This window comes from Protopterus annectens, chromosome 9.part0 (assembly GCF_019279795.1).
Source record: "Protopterus annectens isolate FY-2018-M chromosome 9.part0, PAN1.0, whole genome shotgun sequence".
NCBI lineage: Eukaryota > Metazoa > Chordata > Ceratodontiformes > Protopteridae > Protopterus > Protopterus annectens.
Window position 1 is genome coordinate 1,313,335,676 of NC_056743.1, and position 24,442 is coordinate 1,313,360,117.

The following is a 24,442-nucleotide window of genomic DNA, read 5'->3' on the forward strand; positions in this document are numbered from 1 at the left end:
GCTATAAAGCATCCATGCAGCCTGCATTCAGGTTTTTTCCTGAATACCTCAATTGCATTGTAATAGAGAGAGCCAAACCCCTCTAGCTGTGCACATGCATGTTTCTGCCTTCTTATGGTATCATCAGCACAGCATAAGAGTAATGTTTGACTTTTGGAAACACAGGGTTGTCATACCCAACTGATATGCATAATCATAAGGGTGTCTACAAAATATTCCAACCAACAAACTAAAACAATGAGCAAAAAGGTCACACAGGAAAACCAATTGGTTAAAAAACACAAAAAGAATAATTTAGCAAAGATAAACTTTCCACTGTGTGATGCCTTAAACCTCTTGTATCAGAGACAGCATGGGATATATGAAAATTACCTTTTAAAGATATCAGGTGTTTCAGCTAAATGGCAATTCTGAATGTCCATGACTTTCTCTTTTACGTTTACTTTTAAGTCTATCTATGGACAATTTCAGGCCAGTAAAGCCAAACCCCTCTAGCTGTGGACATGCATGTTTAGTCTATTTGTGGAAAATGTCAGGCCAATAAAGCCAAACCCCTCTAGCTGTGGACTTAAAAGTAAAAGTAAAAGAAAAAGTCATGGGCATTCAGAATTGCCATTTAGCTGAAACACCTGATATCCTTAAAGGGTAATTTGCATATATCCCATGTTCCCCCTGATAAAGAGGTTTAAGGTATCACACAGTGGAAAGTTTAGCTTTACTAGATTTTTCTTTTTTTTAATTGCATCAATGTTTTGTTTTACTAGATTTTTCTTTTTTTTAATTGTATCAATGTTTTGTATGTTACATATGAAGTTACTAATGTTCTCCCCTTTTTTCCCTCACCCCAACCCTTATATTTTCCTTTTTTTAATTCTGGCTGTTTTTTTCCTCACAAAAGGGTAGACCTGCCCCACAGGATCCTCCTGCTGCAATTCCACCAGCTACAACACCATTGCCTAGCATGTCTGGTGATTTTATCTCCCAAAAATAACTGCCAGAGATGGTGCATAGGATTGTGTGCTGCACTGTGGGTATATGCCTATGCTGGATGGAGTACCTACTCTCCATCCTGGATCAAAATATCCAAAGGAGGCACAGACATTGGCCACTGCAGCCAGTATTGCATTGAGGTGACAGTGATGACAATCCAGTGGGTGAGGGCTCGATTCTTACTGTCACCCAGCTTGATGTGTATGGGACCTTGATTTCCCACCCTCTCCCAACCATGGTGTTCGCCCATCTGTTGTGTCCTTCACCATCACGGTGTCTTGTCTTGTATGTCCTGTCTGTCTGCCATTGTTTCCTCACCTCCACAACTAACCTGACCCAGACATACCTACTTCCCTTCCCCAACATACCTCTCTCTTTCTGCAAAAAAACAGAACAGAATACCATTATGAATACAAGTATTAACTATATTCAACTTTTGCATCTTACAATTAGTCACTGTAATTGATGATTACACATCTGCGGGGTGTCCCCATACTAAATTCCTTGATCCAACTGTTGAGAGCATGCCACTTCCTCCACTGCTGGTCATCAGAATGATGCCAGCAATGTTCACCAGTGTGGAAGATACCTGTAGTACTGGTCAAAGCCCTAGCAATACTATTCCACGCTTCAGATTTGTATTCTGAGCCTAAATAATCCCAGTGCAGCAACAGTGGCTCATGCTCCTTAACTAGGATTCCAGTAAACACTTTCAACTCCTAGACAACCCACCTTTGCACTCAGAAGTGCACTCCCGCACTAGGAATACCAGACATGACTACCATAGGTCAAGCCTAATGTAGAATGAGCATTTCCTGCAAATTGCATTTTGTATCTTGATGCTTTCCCGGCATTTGCATGTATCGCTCCTACTGAGAGTGTGCACTTTTTGGTTTTGCAACATTTGAAAAAGTTGCACATCTCTTACCAGAATGCAAACATGTGCTCGGGGTGCACAATGCTAGGCAGCATGTTGGTGCAAGAATAAGTGAGGCACAACAGTGGCAAACAATCCAGTTTTAAGGTTATTTGATATACAGGCACTTGTGTAAATGTATTAGCCAAATGGGAAGCCATGCCAGTCTAGGTAGCAGAAATATACTTGCATGAACATAGTATACAGTATATCCACATCATACTTTTAATAATAAATGGACAAAACATATAAATAAATAGGTAAATAACTGACACAATATTAGTGTCTCAGCCCTCATACATGTAAATATTAATATCAACTATACTATCTCATGTGTTATAAGTGAGAGCAACTACAATGTGAAGAGGAAAAACATTACAACTTTATGGAATAGGCTGTATTCAAATCATGGACCATGTGTACAGCAGTCCTACACGTACAGCTGTTGCCACAAGAAGGCTGAGAAAACAGTTGTGCATTTTGTATTTCATTGCTATAATCTGCAATGCCACAACAGTAAAAGTTTGCATACCCTGTACTAGAACCCAGGGCCATCTGCACTCCAGACCTACACTTAACATCTGCTGCCACAGATTTGCATGCATGACATTTCCTATCTTAGTATTCATTGTAAAGTTCTTGCTGTTAATCACAGTGCAATGCCGGTTACCGTGTTTACACGATAGCCAATAGCATTAATTGAATGCATCTGATTTATGCCTGTGGCTGTCTGGGTCCTGTCTGCAGCCTGGGTGGTCCATTCATCCAATTTGCTCACTGCCGCACTTCACACAAACCATATGAGCATGGCCAAACACTTTTGTGCTAAGCGGCTCATTGAGCAAACACTGGCCCGAAAAAAAAATAGTTGAAATGATGAAAAACAATCTATGGCAGTGCCCAAAACAAATATTAATGAGGAACATTTTTGAGCCGTTCCTTGTAAAATCTGTGGTTTTCTGGAAAAATCAATGAAGACTGATGTCAATAAATAATGACATACATTTAAGTTTCATACTTCATATCCTTCATAAAATGCATGCTAACACAGAACTTGTTATTCTTGCAACTTTCAAAGTTTAAAAGAGCAATATTTAACATCTCACATTCTCTATTTTTGGGCCTTTGTAACCCAATCATTTTAGTCTTTGTCCACATTTCTTGCACTAAGAGGTTGACAGGTATGATATACATTCATATTACAGGTTTTGTGTCCAGCAGCACTAGTGCGAGCCGTGAAACCTTATTTATGCACGATGCACCTCATTAATATGCATAGTGCAATACCACACAATAAGCAACATCACATATGTGAAAACACTCTGTGTAGGCTCTGAGCAAAACCTACACAGAGTTTATTGAATCCTGGTCAGATTTTTATCCCATTTGCTGGGAAAAGAGTACTAGTTTTGTTCTTATGTCATAAGAAAACATGAATGATACCATTCTGATAAACACTAAGTTTGCCATACTGAGGAAATATAAAATGTACATGTTTGTTGTGAACCAAATGGTAAGAAACAGAGCATTCAAATAGTCATGTGATGTTACTAGTGACAACTAAAAATATAGGACCACAAATTTCCAGATGTATGAAATATTATAGCAAATCTTTCAAAATAATATGTTGTGGCTCTCACCTGCAAACTGCACTTAGCTGGTGATTCAAGCAAAATCATATATTGAATATTAGCTTCAGGTAATGTACTTTACTGCATGAGTCAAAATTGGGAGAGGGTTCATAATACCATTGACAAAAAACTTCTATTTACATGAAAAAAATGATCCCTTAGTACTTCTGATGTGATTTCAACTCAAACAAGAAACATTCTAAGTTACTATTGAGTTCTGCAAACTCAGCAAGCATTTAACACAACACCACAGAAGAGTATAATGTAAAATGCCAGACTGTGGCAGTGTAGGCCTACAAACAATGGTAAGCTATAGCTTGGTCTCACTTTGAAGCTTTCATACAATTAGAAGAAGATACTCAGCTAAAAAGAACATACATTTGCTTTTCTACTCTAAGTGTTTTAATGCCTCTCAACTCTGAATCTCACCACAGCTCTTTAGTAGCTAAAATCTATGGTATGTTAATGATGTCATGTTAAAAATAAAAAAAAATATTTTTCTGGTAAACTATATTATACTTTGCATCTTATATGCTATCAGCTCTGTATTCTAGGTAATTATTATACTATCCATACTAAGCAGAAGCTCATCTCATCATCCGCAATAGAGGCAGAGTATAATGCAAAATGTCTGACCATGACACTGAAGGCTTCTGAACCAATGGGTCTGAAATATGTGAACCAAAGGCCATATTTAATATTTCATTATGAAATTTCAGGCAGTAATATAAGAGTATTGATCTACAAAAACATCTACGACTGCTATTCTACCCTTAGGAGTTTCATTGCAGCAGTACATTAAATCTGCCCCCACCACTTCATTTGCTCCAGTCTGTGACATGTTACATGTATCGTGTTGCAAATGAAAAAAAAATTGGACAAGTCAGTAAACAAATATTCAAGACCATTATTGCATTTGACATATAGAGGGGTTCAAATAATACCGAGTACTTATCTGAGTATAATGTAAAATGTCAGCTTATGGCAGTAAAGATAAATGAAATCAAACATCTGCTGTCCCTAACTGTGTCTATATCTCATTCTTCCTTCTGTGTTTCATTATACATGTAACAAGAGAATGTTTAACAACAGTAGTACTATATAAGGCTACATACAGCCATTCCACTAAAGGAGTTCACAATAAAAATACAAACTAATCTAATCATACCTGGGTGCAAAGCACATTCCATAATGCCATTCTATCCCCAAGGATTTTACTGCACTTCCATACTGATTTATATAGCATTACACTGGCTTTGTCAATGTATGCAGTACAAGAAATGTTGTCATGTATGGTGAATGTTGACTTCTGGTATACTGAGGGATGAGTGCACATATACTTGTGAAATTAGATTCACCTGGCCCTTTGAACAGAGGTCAAATAAGCTGCAGGTAGAATCCAGTTATAAAGCCAGACTCTGGCAACAAAAGCTTTCTAATACACTGGCATTGCTAGCCATACACAAGAGGACATGCAGACATGCATCAGTTTGTCTGAGCAGTTCAGAGTGAAAATTCAATAGAATTTGAATAAGATAACTGGGTACAAAATACAGTCAAGAATTCAATTTCCTCACCCAAGGATTTCACTAAATCTCCATCCTGATTTATACAGCAGTGCACTACATTTGTTAGTGCATGAAATGTAAGCCTTTCATTATATGCAGTCACAGAAATGTTACCTTGCCTGGGCAAATAAAATGATGTTTTAACTTCTGGTGCAATAAGGACGGTGCATATATATTTCGATGTAAATGTCACACAACCTTTTGATCAGAGGAGAAAAGCTCAATGTGCAGAAAATGGGCATAATGCCAGACTGCGCCAAGAAAATCCCTGTCAAACACAGACTTTGCTAGTTGTCTAAAAGAATCCATATATCAGTTCTGGGGATATGTAGCTGGGAAATTTTCAGAAAAGGCAGGAATATTGACTGAGTAGCCACTGAGGTGGGACACTATGCGAGTGCACCCCTTTGGATGTCTTTGTTATGATGTTGCATGCCAATGTAAGGGAAAGAAGTTAGGGCTTTTAAAATGCATCAAAACACTCTCTGGACATGGGTCAAGGTTAGCCAAGTGGAGGCTAAGGTAGGCCAAGTAGACTCAGTGAATGAGGACAGGACCTGAGACAAGTTTATGGTCAGCTACAGGAGCCGAAAAGAAAGCAAACAAGTTCATAAAGTTTAGGCCTCACCCTAAAAGCAACACACTTGTTGCACTGCCTGTTACTACCGTGACAGCTATAAATGAATGCAATCTGAGGGTCATGCTGCACAGAGCTAGAAGTCTAAATCTCAAAATTCACTCACTCGAAGCACTTCTCAAAATGGAGACACCGACATTTGTGCTGCCACGAAGACCTGGTTTAAAGTGGCAGAAAGCACCTGTGCACTACCAGGCTATAACTCATTCCACACCTTTTGGCCCTGAAACATAGACTGAAGCTCCAAAGGCCGTGGTGTTTCCATATTCATAAAGGATAGGCACACCTCCAGACTAGTAGCTCAGCATAGCGCATCTGAGATACTTCAGATATAACTAACATTGAGTAAGACGGCAGTCCAGGTCATAGCCTGCTATAGGTCCCCAACCATGTCCCTAGACACTCACTCAATGTTCCTAAGCACCCTGAAATCTATCAAGGTCCAACCCAGCACTATCATACTAGGAGACTTCAACTACCCCTCCATCAACTGGGAAAACTACTCAAGCACCAACACACTGGCCCAACGCTTCCTGGAATTCATCAATTCCAGTGCCCTGGACCAGCTCATTCTGACCCCCAATAAAGGAAGCAACATCCTTGACCTGCTTATTACTAACATGGGTGACCATTGCTCTACACCAGTAATCAAGCCCTCCCTGGTCAGATCTCACCATAAACTAATCACCATGGAAATCCACATCTCACCCACACCCCCCACAAAGGTAACCACCTTGAAAAACTTCTCCAAAGCTGACTTTGGGCTCCTAAAAACAGAGGTGGCTAATTTTATGGCACCCATGCCAATGGAAAAAACTGCATGACTGCCAAATCATACAGCAATGCACTATATGAACATGTACATAAATACATGTAACTAGCCATACCCAACAGAACCAAGACACACTCCTCCAAAAAAAGGAAGCCAATTTGGTGGTCCCCTGCCATTAATAAACTCTACAACAGAAGGAAGAAATTGCTGCAGAAAAAGATGAAGTCCCAAGACTGGAAAAACTCCCTTATTAGCCTCAACAAAAAGTTGAGATCCCTCATCAAATCCTCTAAAGCCATCTATGAAGGCAGAATTGTAGCAGATACTAAAAACAATCACAAAGCCTTCTATAGTTATATCAAGGACTTCAATGGCAATACCCAGATTTTCTCTGAGTTACTGCACAATGGTACCTCCTATACTGAGCCAAAAGATATTGTCAACATACTGGAGGACAGATTCAGTGTCAGCTTTACCCATCGCCCCCAAAGGACCAATCACAATACCGGAAGAATGCCAAGCACCCAGCATTACTGCAGCACAGGTTAAAGCTGCATTGTCCAAGACCAAGAATACAGCTTCCATGGGACCCAATAATATCCCTGGCTGTATTCTACATGAACTACAAAGTGAACTGGCACCACATCTGTGTGCTCTGTTCAGTCACAAACTCACCTCAGGCTTTGACCCTACGGACTGGCACACTGCTACAGTCATCCCTCTCCATAAAGGGGTAGCGACTACAGACCCTGGGAATTATCGCCCCATTAGCCTGATGAGTCTGATATATAAAGCTATGGAGTGCATCATCATGGACCTGATTAACAAAGATATAGGAAATCTCCAAACTCTAGACCCCATGCAATTTGGCTTTATGAAAAGGAGATCATCACTGCACAACCTGGTTAACTTCTTTGAGTCAATCACCAGGTCTGTGGATGAAGGTAAGGCAGTGCATACAGCCTACCTTGACCTGGCCATGGCCTTTGATACCATTCCTCACTTGGGAATTATTGATTAACTCACCAAAAAGGCATCAACCCCTATATCACTAGGTGGGTTGCAAATTGGCTCACAGATAGAACACACAGTGTGAAAGTAGTGGACTCCAAGTCAGACTGCTGTCTAATCACGAGTGGAGTCCCACAGGGATCAGTCCTGGGTCCTTTCCTGTTAGGCATCTACTTCTCAGAAGTCCAGGCCAAAACAAAGAGACTCTGGCTGACCAAATTTACAGACAACTCCAAACTGGGAGCCATTATTAACTCCCCAAGTGATGTAAACATCCTACAGAAAGTCCTCACTGAGACGAATGACTGGTGCTGAAACCATGGCCTTAAGCTTAATGCCAAAAAATGCATCGTCATCCCCTTTAGTAAAAACTCAGTTCCCACTAATTACTACATTGATGGGAGCCCACTGAACACTGAAGACATTATAAGAGACCTGGGGATGCAGGTTGACAGTAACCTCTCCTTCGACTACCATCACATTGCCACTGTGGTCAGAAAGTCCTTCTATGTGGCACATCTCATTACCAGGGTTTTGCATCCAGGAAGAAAGAGGTCATCGTCTCTCTCTACTCTTCCCTCTTTAGACTAATCATCAAGTATAATGTCCCATTTGGCATGTACCTCACTAGACACTTGCAACAGAGAGGCCACAGACGTACCTCATGAAGAGGCTCCTAGGCATTAAACACATGCCCTACATGGACAGACTCAAAAGACTCCAGCTATTCTCTGTCTCATATCTCCTACTTACAGGTGATCTCTGCTTGACTTACAAAGCCATGTCTGACCCAGCTCTGTTAGAAATGCTACATCTAAAGAAATCCCAATCCCTCTGCACCACATGCTCCAGAGACCTCAACCTCATTACCACAATCAACAGAACATTCTGGAGGGACAGGTACATCACCCCGAGACTGCCTATTCACTGGAATAGACTTCTCACACATGTCAAGCAGAGCACCTTGGTGTCTCTCTTCAAGAAAAATCTTGATGAGTGGGTGGGTAATAGAATGTTCACCCCGGGGATCACTCCAGTGGCTTTACTTGATAGAGGCACTGGGAATTATCATCAAGCAGCATGATGCCAGGGCACTTCTATGGGCTAGGCTTGAAAAGGCTCCAGAGCCATTAACCTAGTACACACCTATGAACCTATGAACCTATACATTCTGTCATATGTAACATGCATATCTCTCAATACACTGATTTCTTTGCCAGACCAGGCTATTACCATAGAAGGATACTGCCAGGCCAAGTGAATGTAAATACAGGTGTGAGCAGAGCTGCCCCACCCATTCTTCATTTGTTGGATAATATAGTGAAACTTCTGTGGAGCAGTCATTCCTGTCTTAGGGACTTTCTGAGAGTTGTGAGAATAATGAGATGTAATATCTATGACCTACCAAGTGTTTTAAACATTCAATGGTGCCACATTGTGGCAAGAATTTGTGGTCTGTGGCTGAAAACGTGTTGGATGACATTATTACAGATAACTCCCCATGACTGCTGGTGCTGGCACAGTATCCTAGCAGCCTACCACCAGCTCCCACATGTGTAGTAGTCTTAAAATTGCAGCCCTCCCCAGGTGACAACAAGGACAATTGATACAGTGAGTATAGACTAAATAGTCTGGCACTATAGCTCTATGTCAGTCAGACTGCCAGTGGTGACACTGTACTCATATTCAATGTTAGGTAGATCAGAGTTTTTCATTTATTAATGTGATTTCTGGTATTGCTGTGCTCAGTGTAGTTGATTTTGATTTTATGCACTTTATATATTAAAATATTTTTTCTATAAAATGCTTTACATACATTGGTGTCATTCTTTCATTTCAGTCATGCATACTACTATCCACTATTGTGATGTGATTTTCATGTGTATCCAGGTGGGGTACATGATTCCAATGTAGCCATCACCTTCATGATTGGTTTGATGCACTGCCATTGTGGGGCTGTGTAACCCATAGTACTCTTCTGTATGGTCCCTGATACCAGTTGTCATCTTTATTTTGCTTGTTGTCCCCCTTGGTGCATATAGTTGTTGCTTCTGTAAGAAGCATGTCTGTATTCTTATATTTTCATCTGTGTGTTGCTCAGACACTGTAGTTTACTCTTTCAGCTGTGGCATGGTCTTGGATGATTAATTGTGCACATTGTACCACATATGCTCTGCAATGTTCTGTTGTTAAATCAATCACACATGATATGCATTGGCAAAATAAATATGTCACCTGTGCAATGGATTATTATGTTTATGAGTCTGGTAAACCATTCTGCAGACAGAAATGGTGCATGGTGATTCTGTGCAAACCAAGACCAAAGGGCAGTGGTTATGGTACCATTCATCTAGTCCCATTTTGTTACAGCCTGATAATGTGGGTTGAGTTCAGACTTGAAACAAGAAGTTTGTTTTGCATGGAGTCAAAGCCTTGCACCACAAATGCAGGAGATAAGACATTAGTTAATATAACTAATGCTATGGTCAATCAGCCTCAGAGTTGAAAATAAATTTCCTGTTTGGGAGCCCTTTTACTGAAGTCTGCTCATATGATCAGATTTCATAGAACCAGGACCCAGGGAAGCCAACAACTATGTGACTAACATGCCGTGCTAAGGTGTACCTTTTACATATGCACTATACATTATCAGTGATATGTACTATTATGGCAATCTGTACCAACAGCCTTACAACATAATGTAGGTGCACATATGCCTGTATAGTTGTATGACCATGGATATAAAAGGAAAAAACATAAATTTTTGCTCTTACAATGTGTACACATCATGCATTGCTTGATAACATCTGTGCCTCATACTTGACTGAATTATTAAAGTAATAATGTAGGAAATATACCATTAAAATATCATCAGTCAGTGAAACTTTCATAAAATATGCATTTGCACACATGAGTGACTATATTCTACCATTAGACTACCATCAGACCATGGTAAGGTCACTATGCCAGATTAATGGCTGTATACACATGATGAAAATATGAGTTCAGTTTGCACAGTGTCCCACTCTATCACAATGCATGATTAATGCTGCTTACTTCAACAAATGTAAAATAAATAAAAAATAAATAAATAAAATTTGTGTGCTTAGAGTAAAGTAACTTTTAGCTGCATAACATTTTAGTGTAATAATAACGTGTTTATATGTTTATGATATGACTCAGCTTTATTGGAAATGCTGCATATACTTAAGTACAATGGCTAACTGGTTACTCACTCTAAAGATCTTAACCTGGTATGTAACATTAATAGACCCTGCTGGAGGAACAGGCTTGTCTCCCAGAGGTTACTGCACCTGTGGAACAGACTCCCAATTCATGTCAAACAGAGCACCTCTTTGGACCTCTTCAAATGCAATCTGGATGATTGGATGGGTAACAGTAAATTCACCTCTTGTGTTCCACCTGTGTCTGTCTTGGAGAAGGGTAATAGGTGCTGATCATGGGAACAAAGACAGAACTTGGCTAGGCTTGTAAGGGCTCTAAGGCCATTAGCTTAGTGACTTCCTATTATCCTATGATCCTATGATCATTGATAATATGTGAGGCAATGACCACCAAGCAAATTTGTATTTATTTATTTATTTAACATTTGTTTACTGGGAAAGTTCGACTTGGGATGAAACCAATGTTTAGGGAAGACCCAGGGAGAAATGCTCCAGATGCATGTCTTTGAAATGTGGGAGGAAACCAGAGCATCCAGAGGAAACCCACACGAATGCAGGCAGGACATACAAACTCCACACAGAAGGCACTCCAGCCGAGTATTATTTATTTATTTATTATTTATTTTACATTTGTTGACCGGACTAGTCTAACTGGATACATGTCCATTTTCAGTAGAGGCCCGGGGAGATAAGCTCCAAGATAGAACAATGAAATTAACAAGATAACAAATAAGGAAACATTAAACAAAAAAAAAAATCATATTTACAATGCATATTACAGGTTATCACAGTAAATTCAGCAGTGCAGAATACAGGCATAACATAGCATGCTAGTACAATCAAGATGTTCTAGAGGGAGATAGTATTATGGTTAATAAGGAAGGAATTACAGTTAATGAGTAGAAGGGGTAGGAAGAGCAAAGTATTAAGAGACACATAACTAGTCAGGCTTAGTACAGGGACATAACCAGTGTGTTCTGAGGAACACTTTCAATTTGTTTTTGAAGCATGATACTGAGGGAAGTGAGGAGAGTTCACTGAGGAGATTCCAGGCTTTTCCAACAATATCAGAAAAGAGGGAGTCACCAGCCTTGTTGTTTGGTTTAGTGGTATGTACTAGAAGTCTCTGAGAAGACCTTAAGGATTTCAGGTTTTTATAGGGAGTGATGAGTGTGGATAGAATAGGAGTTTTGGAAGGTTTGTAAAAAGTGTTGTGGGCTATAGATAGTTGATGGAATTTAATCAGATTTTGTAGTTCAAGCCATCCCAGCTGCTTTAAATTAATACAATGGTGGGTTCTAAATGGGTTTCCTGTAGCAAATCTGGCAATGTTATTGTAAGACATTTCCAATTTGCTAAGATTATTTTTAGATAGATTAGTAAAAATGGGTGAGGCATAAAGAAGTGAAGAGATTAGATGAGTGCGTGCTATAGTGGTTTTAGCTGAAGGTAAGAGGAAGGATTTTTACCCTATAGAGAGAGCCAAGTTTTTTGTTGACAGTTTTTATAGTATTGTTAATATGGATATCAAAGTTCAGATTGTTGTCAATGGTGATACCCAATAGTATGGTGGTTGGATCAGGGGATATAATAGTTTTATTGGTAGAGATAACTGAGAAATCAAGAGAAGAGGACTTATTGGTGGGAGAGAAGAGGAGGAGTTTAGTCTTTTGGGGGTTTAGGAGAAGGCATCTATGTGTGAACCATTGCTCAGCTGTGTTAAATACTTGTTGGGTAAGAGACTGAAGTTCAGAAGAGGAGGTGGCTGAGCATATCAGTGTGGAGTCATCTGCATATTGTATGCATGTGGCTTGGGGGATGGCAAGGTGAAGGTCATTAATAAATATGGAAAAAAGTAGAGGTCCTAGGATGGACCCTTGAGGGACGCCAAGTTTGACGGGCAGGTGAGTGGAGAGACACTTGTGCCATAGTACGGCCTGTTGTCTTTTATCAAGGTAGGACTGGAACCACTTTATAGAAGATGTATCTAGTGACAGGGATTTCAGTATTTTGATGAAGAAAGCTTGTTAAGATTGCGGTTTTTGTTGATACAATCTGTGAAGGAAAGAAGGGCAGTACTAGTGCTATGTGAAGGTCTAAAACCATGCTGACATTTGGAAAGTAAATTATTTAGGGTTAGATGATCAAGTAATTGTCTGTGAATGTTCTAAAAACCAGGAACCAAAACCTACAGATGAAAAAAGGATGGAAGGCACAACAGCCGAAGTAGAAGTGTTGAAAAATACTTTTTCGCTGCCAAAGTTCAAATTCAAGAATCCAAGGTCCATAAACGTAAAAACAGGTTTATTAAGAAACACACAATAACAACGTCGACCTAGGTTTCGTTCGTCTTAATGAACTTCTTCAGAACAACTGAATGTAATACAAAATCCTTTAAATATCTTCCAAGTCATCATAAAAAGTGCCAATTAACTTAATTAATTAATTACACATTGACAAATTCTGATCTGTTTCTTAAAGGAAACCTAAGAAGATTAACCATCAAAATAAAAATCATTAGTAAAAATAATATGAAATAAATATACACAGCAAAAACAAATGGCAGCGAAAACAAATGTATGCAAGTGGTGTATCCAACAGTTGCCTGTATACTTGTATAAATTTGTAAAGTGTGTGTATGTATGATTAAATGTATGTGTGTGTATGTATCTAAAAATCTCTCTACCTGAGAATAAGCATAAGTAATTTGTTGGTAGCTATGGGCTGACATATATTGCACTTATACCTAAATAAATTAATTAAATCGATTTATAAATTTATAAATACATTGTGCAAATGTGCTACTTGAAAAATCTTATACATGTTGTGTGGTAAAAATGTATATATGTGGTAAAAAATGGTTAAAAATATCAACACATATTACTATATGAATGCGAACTAACAATATATACATTTATGCTTAAATATATTGATTGAATAAATAAATAAATAAATAAATAAATATGTATAAATATATATATATGTACAAACGTGCTACTTAAAAAATCTAGTAAAAGTTGTATTTATTTTGGTAAGGGGTGTCAACACATATTACTGTGTGGGTTATAATAAATTAATGACCCTTGATGTTTTTTAGCCTTAAAATAGGCTTAATACTAATGTATTCATTAAGTCCGGGGTACTGGTGAGCATTAAGAATTATCTGCATCCGCAATTCTAAAACATCTAAATTGTATTTGGTAATCTTACCCTGTGGATCTGTATGTTGGTGTGATACTCCAAAAAACTTAAAAAAATGATTTTCACATTGATTTGTGTGTCTAGCTAATGCATTCGTTAATTTTTTATTTTTAATGTCCAATAAGTGCTCTTTGACCCTGTCTCTAAAATGCCTGCTGGTTTTGCCAACGTAAAACCCTTCACATTGTTGACAAACTGCAACATAAACAACATTTGTGGTGTAACAATTTATATGCTGACTGATTTTGATGTTGTGTTTGTTTACTGTCACATTTGTACCAGTATTTATCATGTGTTTACATGTTGAACACCTACCACATTTAAAATTGCCCGAGGGTTTGTGTGAAACATTACTAGTATTTACGTTCAGGCTTTCAAATAGGTCCTTAAAAGATGTATCTTTCCTGAATACAAAAGTAACTTGCCCTTTGAATATTTCCCCCAGGGTCCTATCTGCACTGATCAGGTTCCAATTCTTATTAACAATATCCCTGATTGTCAAAGATGTATCATTAAATGTGGTAATGTACAGTGGAATGTTGTTACAAATATATTTCTTTAAATCAATACATTGATCTTTAGGGTCATTAGTTAAAATCACCTCATTAACGTTCAGTAAAGCTTTATAAAATCCATTACATCTTTTATTTGTCACTTCATTCGCGATATTCCTACATAAATCTTTAGGGTACCCTCTGTTCAAAAATAGTGAAGTAATATAATCAACTTCTATTTTGAAATCCACCTCCTCACTAACCATCCTTGCTGCCCTCACCATCTGACCTTTTACTACGGCCTTTTTCTGATGGTAAGGGTGCCAACTATCAAAATGTAAGTAAGAATTTGAGAAGGTGGACTTCCTGTATATATTGGATGTAAGCTTCCGTTTAATTTTGTCATAAGTTAATTTAATGTCTAAGTAACTAATACTATCCTGACTAATAGCATGTGTAAAATTTAAAAACCACACACTACTATTAATATAATCTAAAAAAGTGTTGAGTACTGCTTGCTCCCCTTTCCATATAATGATTAAATTGTCTAAAAAACGACCATAAAATTTGACATTATTAATAAAAAGGTCTGAGTTAAACACATAATTCAATTCCCAGTATGTTAAAACAAAGTTAGCAAAATTGGGTGCACACGCTGCACCCATGGCTACTCCATTAACTTGTTTGTAGTGTGCTCCCTCAAAGAATATAAAATTATTTTTCAAAACAATTTCCATGAGTTTAACTATAACATTAACTTTGTTCTGATCGTATAGGTTAGTATAATACAATTGCTCCTCTAACCATTCTAACCCACTTTCGTGTGGTATAACGGTGAAAAGGTTGCACACATCCAATGTAATAAAAGTATCTCCATCATGGAATTCTATTGCCTTAATTTTGCTCAAAAAATCCCAAGAATCCTTGAGAATGTGGGAAAAATACTCTATACCTGGTTTTAAATAAAAATCTAAAAATTGACTAATAAAATGTGTCTTGCTGCGTTTTCCATCCACTATGGGTCTGAATTGTAAGTTATCCAGACCTTTGTGTATTTTCGGGATGCCAAAAATTCCACTTATAACTGGATATTCATTTTGTAAGTATTGCCACTCCTGTTCATCCACCTCACCTTGGAACAGCATATCAAATAGTGTATTATCAATTCTTTTGTATGCTATGTATATCTCATTCCTACAAACTTGCCTATAGGTATCTCCCTCTAACATAGCATTCATGTAGGAAACATAATCTTCATGATCCACTATAACTATTCCGCTGCCCTTATCGGGTTTCATGATTCTAATATTTTTGGTCGATAATATCCTGTTTAAAATAACTTCTTCTTCTTCTGTTAAATTCATATTCTTTGTATTTTTCCTATTGTAATTAATAAAAGCATCCCTAAAATCATTTTCAGTTGCTTTTTCAAAAAAAGCAACCTTTTCATGCATAGGTGGATTGTAAATGCTGGGCTTAGATAATTTATTTGCACCAGTCTCTGTACTATCCCAGGTGTTACTCTGATACAATACCTTTAAATTCAATTTCCGAGTAAATAGTTTCAAATCTAATATTGTATTAACCAGGTTCTCCATTCTACACGGTACAAAACTAAAGCCTTTTGAAAACAAATCGACACATTCATTGTCAAAGGCCTGATTAGTATAATTATATAATTTAAAATCCCCCTTAGTATTTGTCACAATTTTCGGTTTAAAAAATAACCTACACTCCTTATCATGTACAAGTTGACCTATTAAATTTTCATGTACCCCCCCATTGTCCACACATAACATGTCTTCATGATTATAAATTGTAACAGTATTGTTGCTGACATTTAAATTATCAGTGTCAGCATAATCCAATAGCCCATCATATGCATATGTTGATAAATCACATAATGTATCATCACTAACTGTACATACTCTACTAGAAGCGCTGTCTATAACACATACATTTGTATTATCAATATCACTTGTGTTTAAAATCATAACATTTTCTTCTATTTGTTGTTGTCCTTCATGTTCTTTTGAAGTCAAACTAATCATTGATTTAATGGTGTCCATGTTAACTAATTCACACACATGTTCAACATAAATGTCTAAATCATCATCATTATTTTGTGAGCTGTTGGCGTCACTTAAAAGCCGCTGGCCAATTGTCTGTGAATGCATTTCTCCATGATCTTTGCCAAAGGAGAGAGAAGGGCAATGGGGCGGTAGTTGGAGAGTTCAGTGGAGTGTCCACCTTTATGGAGGGGGATAATATGGGAGATTTTCCATAAACTCGGGATATGACTTTCGGTAATAGTTCTATTGATCAGAATAGAAATGGGATAAGCAATAGCTTTGGATGATTGTTGTAGGAACTCAGCAGGTAGTTGGTCTGCTGAGGGTGAGCATGGTTTTAGTTTCTGTAGAAGGGTTAGAATATTTGTTGTTGGGACAGGTTGAATATGAAAAGTAGGGGGGTAAGGTTGATTTATAGGAAGGTAGAGTGAAGTTATTAGGTGATATTTGGCTAGCTAGTGTTTGTATAGCATTAATAAAAAAGGTATTGAAAGCATTAGCTGTATTCAATAGATTTTTGTGGTCAGTATTTTGAGGATTTGGAGTAGTGGATTGACCTGGATGGAGTAGTTGGTTAATGCTAGCCCAAAATTTTTGTGGGTTGTTTTGATTAGCTTGTTGGGATTGTATGTAGTAGGTTCTTTTATCAGATATTATAGCTTTTTTGGTTTCATTTCTTAGCTGTCTAAATGTTAGTTGGTCTATAGGGTTTTTAGTCTTCCTCCATTTTGCCCAAAGTTTGTTTCTAAGATTTATTTTATGTTTGGTTTCTTTTGAAAGCCATGGAGCAGATTTGGTTTTAATTCTAATTAATCTGGTTGGAGCATGGTGGTTGAGAATGGCAAGGAAGTTGGAGTTAAAGTAACTAACGGCTTCATCTAAAGGGAGGTTTTGTAAGGGAGACCAGTTGCAAGCTCTTAGTTCCATTTGGAATAGTTCAGGGTTAAAGTACTTTTTAGATCTGATGTTTTTGACAGATATTGGAATGGGAATTGAACCAGAGAACCTCTTGCTGTTAGGGGACAATGCTACCGCTGCACCATTGTGCCTTTAACAAACAAACAAAACACTTGTTGTTTGCTAAAAAGCACAGCACAGCATAATTTAAATCAAAAATATTATAAAATATGTGATAATTCTAAACAGTAGACAATTACAGGTTTAATCTTCATTTACTAGTTCCCAATATATACTTTCTAAACTCACAATTTATTGCCAATTAAAAAAGCTCAATTAATGTAAGTCCATTATTGTTACTGCGGTGGTGGTGCTGCAGTAGCATTGTCACCTCACAGCAAGACATGACTCCTCACATGTTCAGTGCCTCAGCTGTTTCTCTTATGTAAAACTGACATTTTTTGGTCATTCAAATCAGGGTCACCTAAGTCTTTCCACCTGTTACATTGATGAGCCTAACCTCTGACCCTGGTAACTATATACCCATTAGCATCACTAACTTTTTTTTATATGGCAAAGTAATACATTATTTCTGTTCTCATCAGTTAAGACATGGAAAACCTCTTAGGGATAAATTATCGTCAATTTGGCTTCATCAAAGGCAGGTCCTGTCACCTTAATCTTATTGATATCTTGAAACAGTTATAGTGATTGTCCAGTTCACGTAGCTCATCATTATCTTGCCAAAGCCTTTAGTGCTATTTCTATTCCGGTATTACTAACAGATTTGTAGACTTAAACAGAAATCCAGATGTTGTGCATTAAATATCTAAAAGGCTGTCTGACAGAGCACATGTAGTTAAAGTTGCAGGCGTCATTTCTGAAAGTAAAAATTTTACCACTGATGCCCTGCAGGGTTTAGTGTTTTACCATAGCCTGTTCAGCATTTTCATTTCAGAAGTTCAACAAATAACTCTGGTCTGTTATTACCTAAATTCAAAGACAACTGCAAACTGGTTATTTTTTGTTTGTTCACTTGCTGATACAAAATTGCTGTAAGACTTAGACCATGCCAATAACTAGTGAAAGGGCTAAAGTGTCATATTAAATACAAAAAAATGTAGTATTGTTAAATCTGGTAAACAGAGCAGTTCCACATCTAACCACATAGATGACACATCCCTCCAAATGGACACCATCACCAGATAGGCTTGTGTAGGCCCTAGGGCCGATAGTCTAGTACCAACCTATGAATCTGCGCACTTTGTGGATAACGCCTTATCTTTTGACCATCTTGTCTCTATCATAGTTAGGAAATACATTTTTATCTGGACCAACTCATTTTCAAGGGCATCTCCTCTAGATCCAAAGAAGTCATAGTTTGTTTATGCTCATCTCTCATCAGACCAGGTATTGAATGTAATGCCCTTTTTCACATATATTGGTTTAAATATATCACTCAAGAGACCTCAGAAATCCCTCATAAAAAAGATCACTGTCCTTATGACCTATAGCTACCCTGACAGACTGTCATCCCTCTCTCTGTGTTCTATTTCATATATATTTCTCCATGGCAACTTCCATTTAGCCTTTTGTGTCATGAAAAACAATAACCTCGTTTTACTCCAACCTTTGAAAAAATATCTGCATAAAGTATCTAAATTTCCATCAGCAAATAAATAAGATGCATTGGTGCAATAGATTCATTTCCGAACATACCTGCCCATATCTGCAATAAATCCCTAATACTATGTCAGAGTGCATCTTTAGCACTTTTAAAATAGCTCTCAACAACTGAATGGGTAGCAACAATTTTTCTATAATCCTCTTCTGCCCTTTGGAAGTTGGTGGAAAGTTTTTAATATGGTCTATACCTTTAAATGTATGAATCTATAAAAAAGACAGGTTCTAAACCCTATTTGTGTTTTATTTATTTATTTATTTATTTTGCTTTTTCATTGCCGCACGATTTGAAGTGGCATCTGATTTAGGCTACTAGCTTACATAGCACTTCTTTATGTAATTTGCCACACCTGAGCCAACATGATACAAAATATGCAAACCACAATCAGCCCATTACTTGTCCATCCTGCAAAATCTCAACCTTCAACTCTTATTTTACTGAGTGGCTTTAATTTTACAGGCACATGTTTTTTTTTTTTCCAGACTCATAAAGGACCACCATGCTGTTGCCTAATTTTTCTCACCACAAAGTGCTTTTCTTTCTATTTAGTCTAACACCAGCAGTTCCATATAAAACTATAATTTAAGATTTAGTCCATTTGAATTATGTATGAGGCTGCTTTTGTTTGGCTTTATTATATCATGTTCTTTGTATTTGTCTTCTCATCAGTTATGTCTTGTATGCAAGGAGGGGCACCAGGTACATCTCAATCATATTCTCACACAACATTTAAGAAGGTTACTAATTTTAGCTATCGGGAGAATAAGAAAGTCTTAAATCTCATTGGTTAAGTATGATCTATAAATCACAGGTGGCCAAAATCACACCACAGTTACAAACTATGGCCTGGAGCCCCATGATATGACGACAAAAGACTACTGTTTCAGTTTTGGGTGTGACAGCCCTTTAGAGTTTTTCTTCAACAGAAGAAATGAGCTGCATGTTTCTTGGGGTAGTACTTAGAAGGCTAACATTTGTTAGTAATGGTATAAATAACTTCTTTCCATATTTAAGGAATATTCTGTTTATACAAACTTCATGTAACATATCAACCAGCGGGAAATGATACTTACATAATTATCATGAAAATACTGACCGTATCACTAGGTCAATGATTCAGAAGACTTTTGATGGCTTCCATCATCTCAGCCTTACTGATTTGGGATTTTAATCACTACTGCAGTATTCATGGGGGGGGGGGGTAAGAAAAAAACTAGTATCCTTGGAAGTAAAAGTAATAAAAATAAGGGCAATCTTATTTTATGTTTGGTAGGTGCTCACTTTCTATTCTTCATTGACAGGATTGTCATAGTCCACTCTTGCTTCATAGGCCAGAATGGTAATTACTACCCTTACTCTGTGTCTCAGTGTGCTTCCTCAAAAAGAAAAATCTGTGGAATCCCTTGAAGTGTCAGAAAACCCAGCATGCAACCTATACTGGGCCAAAAACAAACCAAACAGAAACTCTGCAGTGTGGAGGGTGTGAAGTTCACTCCTTGAAATATGTTACCCACCTAGTTCACTAATAGAAACTGAACTTTAAAATAAGTACTACAAAATAATAAAATAGTAGGTAGTGCACTGTTGAGTTAGAAATGGAATACCCATTATTGAAACACAGAAACAAGTGATCCTAGTTGAGTATACTTAGTTGAGTGTGCTCGGTTTGTTTAGTATGCTTCCTCCATCCAGCATGCACTATGGTGGTCCTTTGTGTAGTAAGGGCATTGAGTTCTCCCTACAAGCTACTTATTCTGAGCCATAACACAATTTTACTCTGCAAGTGGCATCCATTACATACTCCCAAGCATTCTGATACTTTCTGAGATGTTTCCAGCACTTCAGATTTAGACTTCCTTCCTTTATTAAAATATGATTAAAGCTTTTAGCCTCCCATTATTGAAACTCCAAGTTATCCCCATACGCTCATGAATAACTAAGATATTAGAGTGTTCTGCCTGCTCTGTTTTGAGATGAATGCTGAGACCCGTTCATGCAGAACCAAAGAATACCCTTGCTCTCCCATTAACAAGGGATCATTACCCCACCTAACATCCTTCTACTAAGATCATCCCTCCAAGGTTTTAGAGTCAGTATGGCAAAATCCAAAATATATATTGTTTTAGAATTTCATATTCTTCTGCATGGTTTAGAAATGCAGGTGGAATCAGGAAAGGTAACGGAACTTACTCCACATCTTATCGAGAGGCAGTATATAAGAAATTACATCCTGCAACAAGGACAGCCTGATAGTAAACATTAGTCCAAATATTCCCATCCAAGCATATGCCTCATTAGTGTATAATTTCTGGAGATGCAGCTATCCTATCCACATGAGAACAAGAGTGCACTGATTGAAGATTTCACATCCATGATCTTTAAAAAAATCAGTATGGAATAAACTATTATCATTATGGACATACGAGTTTGTTGTCTAGTAGTTTATTTGTTTAATTGCCAGATAAGTGAATCGGACCTCAGACTCTTTTTAGCCATGATTTGAGCCATAAGCACACAGGTGAGTACAATATATATATATATATATATATATATATATATATATATATATATATGGGTAGATTTTAGAGAGACCTGTTAACCAGCAGGCTGTCTTGCTTGGGTGTTGAAGAATGACAGAAACAAAGATACTTAGAGAAAATATGCATGGACACAGGAGGTAAGTACAAACTGTACACAAATAGTGACTGAAAGTCTGGAATGAACATTAGACTTTGGGGTTATAAGAGAGAGATCTTATCACTGAACCACCATGCTGCCCTAATAGGATGGTACTTAACTCACTTCAACAAATAAATAATCCACCATACTTTCATTTTTCATTCAAGTCCAATACAAGACCTTTCTAAGTCAAGACAAGTACCCTGCATTTACTAGAAATTGCATTATTGTGAAAGTTCTCTGAAATCCTAGTTCCCCTAATTTGACTAGCTTATTCCCCTTTAAGTTTGTTTTTTAAAGTAATACTATAGCAGTTCTCATCTATTAACACCATGAATGACCTTACTTTTTGTTTTAAGAAAGGATAATTCACATATGTTCCAGAAAACGAAAAATCCTACAATATTGGTTATACGTATTCATCATGTACGCTAAAGGTAACAGGTGTTGGAATCAAACTGAAATTGTACATAGGTTCATAGATTAGTACTAGGCTAACTGCCTTTGCAAGCCATTTTAAGCCTAGCCAATTATCCCCGGTGATATTCAAACCCTGTACCTCCCAACCCCCTGAGTCTAACTGAATACAAACCAATTACTGATTTTTGTGCATGAACAAAGACCAAAAGGGCAAATGCTACTTCTCCTTCCATATAGTAGATGTACCATTCACAGACACACACACACACACACACACACACACACACACACACACACACACACACACACACACACACACTCACACTCACACACATACGCACACTCAAAATATCATACCATTTAATGGCTCCAAAATCTTTGTTAAGAATGGTCTTGTTAAGCAACACACAGTATCCTCAAACTATGTAAACTATCCCACAAGAGAGGGGAATCCAGACACAGTACCAATATAGAATGGAATTGCTAGCAAACACTTTATAACTACCTCTAGAAAGAAACAAAGCATTAAAAAGACCATGATGGATAATACTGTAAGAATAAAGAAGAAATATTAAGTCTAATGTCCAATGGTACTACAGTAATACTATCCCTTACAGTAATTCAACTTATCAAAACTATAATTATTTGCAATAGAAAGAAATAATGTGGTAACTGAATACATGTTAAAACAGAAATTCAGCTAGAATTGTGTGTTCTACCAAAGGAAATATTGAATTAAAGACTAGAAAAAATGGTGGGGAACTAGATCAAAATTAGATCTAACTATTAAATCTAACTATTAAATCTATTTACAATATACAAAATTTGTCCCTCTCCCTCTCTTTTTCTCTCTATCTCGCTCTCTGTCATATGTCTTTTGATATTTACACAAATCCCAGACTCAAAATATGGGACGATTTCCTTACAGGAACAGCTAACTGAGGAGGCATTGTGATTATGCTTATGACTGACAAGAAACTGTAGTAGAAACATGTAAGAGTACCGTGCATAATTATTAAACTTCTTATATGAGGTGAATAGAAATAACATACTCAAGGCAATCCTAAAATTGTATCTTAGGCTCCTGTTTTAGTCTTATCAGCTCTACAAAATAGGGTTAGGTTATTGTCTGACAGGGAGGTGTTGTGTCTTGACCATAGACCATGCAAAATTGTAGCCCCACACCACAAACTACACTGACAGTCATCCTGTAGTCCTTGCATCATGCACTGACACCTAAGGGATGCCTAAATTAAATGGCTATTTAAATAATACAGATAAAAGAATAATTCTGACACAAATTAGGTCATTAATCTTGGTCTGTACAAAGGGCCGCTATGGCCTTCTGCTGCTATCTCAGAATTCACTGCATAATGCAGACTATAAGAATCTTCCATCAAGGCCAAACAAAGAATAGTGAGATGGTTTCCAACCCCCTCGCCCATAGTCTGCCACATACATCGGTTATACAGTTACCTATTAATGATCATTACAAGAGTTGAAGGGGACACTTACTTATAAAGATCTAGAAGGTGATGTCACTTGATACACATTCATAGAACTTGCCAGATGTAACTTTTTTGGCACATTCTTTGCCAACCTGGACTGATTTTATCACAGCATCCAAATGCTACATCACTGTTTTTTTTTTTTTTTTTGGGGGGGGGGTTAGACAAGTACCTCTAATGCTGATATCTGGCTCTCTGCAGCAATTTTAAAATGCTGGACATAAAACTTTTTTGCTAAGGAGAAAGTTAAATGTCCCTCACACTTAAGGGTGCAAGCTTTTTTTGGTAGTGTTAATCATATGATACAGGAAAATGAAGTACATCTTTTTTTTTCTTTTTTCTTCAGCTTTATTAGACCAGGTATTAAGGTTTTCTATCATGCATGTAGTTTGCCTTAATAATAATGTACAAGGTATACCGCAGCCTACATTTGGCGGTTCTAGTTTTATGCTTCATCCAAAAGCATAGACACTTATGCTGGATCTATTTCACCATGAAATGTCATGGAAGACCAGGTAGAGGGGGTTTCAGTATGTCGGCTACTTACTCTTCAAATCTTTTGAACTCTTAAGGAATTGCCACCATTTGCCTGTTTGTTCTTGAGGTATAAAATGAAGGGGATCCAGCCTTCAAGTTTCCCCAAAAGAGACAGAATACTGATTATTTGGTTTCTGTTCTTCAGGTGTTCCTGCATGGTCCTGGTGTCTTGTAAGACCCTTTGTGTCAGATTACTGAGAGCCTTTATGGATCTTTTAATGTCAACATCTTAAGCTTGAG